The sequence below is a fragment of the Petaurus breviceps genome, unplaced genomic scaffold (assembly GCF_028583685.1).
Source record: "Petaurus breviceps papuanus isolate PSGF00001 unplaced genomic scaffold, PetGlider_PUasm1.0 90603, whole genome shotgun sequence".
Lineage (NCBI taxonomy): Eukaryota > Metazoa > Chordata > Mammalia > Diprotodontia > Petauridae > Petaurus > Petaurus breviceps.
Window position 1 is genome coordinate 4994396 of NW_027187284.1, and position 3063 is coordinate 4997458.

Here is a 3063-nt window from a genome sequence, read left to right on the forward strand (position 1 = left end):
TCTCTCTCTCTCTCTCTCTCTCTCTCTCTCTCTCTCTCTCTCTCTCTTTCCTTCTCACCCCTGGCATGGGATATTGACCTCCACCAATAAAGAGAAAGTCCAATACCAATGACCAATGGGTTTGGGGGACTACAATTACTTCCTTAAAATGAGGAAATTGGATTATATGACTTCCAAAGTTCTTTCCACTTCTAGACCTGTGACAATTAGACAACTCTGCTTCTGTCCAAAAATGAATTAATTGGAATAGATACTCTCTAAGATCCCTTTGAAGAGTCACTACCATAGGGTATATGTACCACACAGGAGAAGGAGAAGCTTGTCAAACAAGGTGTTTTAAGTATTTGGTAAACAATTATATTAAGTAATTATTTAATTAAGCTTTTTGTTTTATTTCTTATGAATATAAATATGCATATATACATAACATACACACCCCTATATATATATCTACATGTGTATTACTATATCTATATACCTTTCATTTATTTCCTTTTATATTGAAGAGAGAATATTGAAAAGTTTATTGCTAGTCAAGAGTTATGGGGATGAAAAAAAAAGTTGGGAACTACTGCTCTAAGCAGCTGTATGATTCACTAAGTGACCTAGCTGCCTGACCATTGTTAAAGCTAGCAAACAAACAACAACTACAACTACAACAAAACTACTTGCTTTAGGCAATAACAAATAGTGACTTTCTTTGGAAATAAATACCAGGAAAGAGCAGTGGTCTTATAGGTTTGAAGCTCAAAGATCAATCCCAAAGAAAATCTAAAAGCTCTGCCTCTCTAACAAAGTGTGCAAGAGAGGTTTCCTAGTTGTTTTTTTTTTTTTAAGTTATGATTCAGAAGAAAATCTGTTCCCTTCTCTTTTACTTCCTAGGGACTTTCCAAAATCAAGCCAACAACTGCAGTAACTTAGCATGCATAATAAAATGGAGATAACCCAGCCCTATCCCTGCCTTTACATTACAGAACCTCTCTTCAGTTTTTGACACAATTGACTGCTATCCCCATCTAGATACTTCTTCCTTTAGATTCAAAGATCCCATATTCGCAGCAGGGTGAGGGGACGAGAGCCAACTCCAATATGTTCAAAAATTCAAGAGTGAAAGCATAGACTTTCTTGATCTCTCCCCCAAATACCTGTAAAACATGACTAAACAAATTTTCAAGGATCACTGAAGACAAAAATGAATAGGACAGAAAGCACCGAACCACAAAAGAAAGGGTATTTGTATGTGTAAAACAAAGTCAAGTATGGGCAAACTCTAGGTGAGAACAGCCTAATTGATTATTTGAAAAGAAGCAAAGACTTTCACCAGGCAGCTGTTATTGATCTTTCTTCTATGTGGTCTAGGCTTCTTGTTGTTAGAAGAATAGCAGAGATGAGTGAAAACAAACATTAAAATACACATAAACACACACACTCACACACACACAACTGCAATCCAGTGCTATAAAGAAAAAAAATAAAAACGAAAACTTCTCATGAGCTGGACAATACAAAGACTACAATCCTGAATGTTGGGAAAGGGCAATTTTTACTAATGAAACACATTTTTATTCAAGGCTGTACTAAAACCAATGGCCCAAAATGTATGTGAGTTTGTAAGATCTGTACATTTTCATCAGCCTGAAACATTTCCTACTCTGACAAATATTTCTGATTTTCTTTAATTGAGGAGGCCTGAAAGCCTCATCATTCCCATAGAAAGGATGATGAACTCAGAGAAATATTCATATCCAGAGAAGCAGATTTGTTCCAGAATTATAAAATGTCCCAAATGGAGATGAACTCTTGTATCATTACCTTGGGTCATGTCATATGTCATGAAAGGAGACGAAATATATCCAAAGAATAGAGGGAAATATATTTCAATATGCCAGGAATGTGCTTGGCCTAAAACAAATTAGAAATCTATGGGCTATATTCAAGACTAGACTTGGAAAAATAGATGTTTGATCAAAATTATATTCTATATCATGTGTGATAAAAGTGTTGTTTCATGATGAGAATTTAATAATATATTCAAATCTCATGAACTTAATGAAAAATTATGTAGAACAGATGATTGTAAAAAAGACACATTGCACATTAATTTTCCTAATAGATTGAAAATATATAAAGTTTTAATATGTTAATAATTTTAATTATTACTTTCACTCTCCCAGTTAATTATCATTTGTAAACATAAATGTGGTTATGCTGATCTCTGCCAAAATATTTTCAATTACTAACTCTCTACAATTCCCTAAGTAAGGTTCAAAATCACTAGACTAATTCAGGCTTCTCCAAAATTTGGTAACATCCTGTAATTCCACCTTCAAATCACATTACTTTCCTCAACTCATTCAGTGTTCTTATTAAACTGAATTCTTCTCTGCCCTGTGCTTCGCCATCTTAATTCTTTTAACCTCTTCAATACAGATGTATGGAAAAGTGTATCTTACTTTTGTTGCCTGGACAATTCTTATGCATCATTTAAAGTCAAATTCCACCTTCTCTACAGAAGCCTCCCTCATCTTGTACATCAGTTAAGACCTTCCTGAAAACTTTCAGAGCATGTGTGGTTGGCAGAATTTTTGGTCTTACGATTTCTACTTGTAAAAATTATAACTTTGGGTGACTAGGTAGCGAAGTCAATAGAGCACAGGCCTGGAATAAGGAGGATCTGATTTTACATCTGGCCTCAAACACTTAACATAAAAATAAGCCATATGACCTTGGGCAAGTCACTTAACCCCAATTGCCCTCCTCTCCCCCCTTCAAAAATCAAATATATATATATGGGACTCCTAATTATTTTTTGCATTTTATCCATTAATATTTATTGAATTAGAAGTTAAAACTAATATTTGCTTAATATTTACTAGTTCATTTAAACTGAGAATACTGATTCAATTACATGTCAACATAAGAGATCTGACATGATTCTTTGAATTATAGATTTACAAGTGAAAGGAATCTGGGGTTGGGAGTATGGGGGTTCATATGTTCCAATGTCATCATTTTATAATTAAAGGAATTGAGGCCCAGACATATTAAGTTACTTGCCTAGAG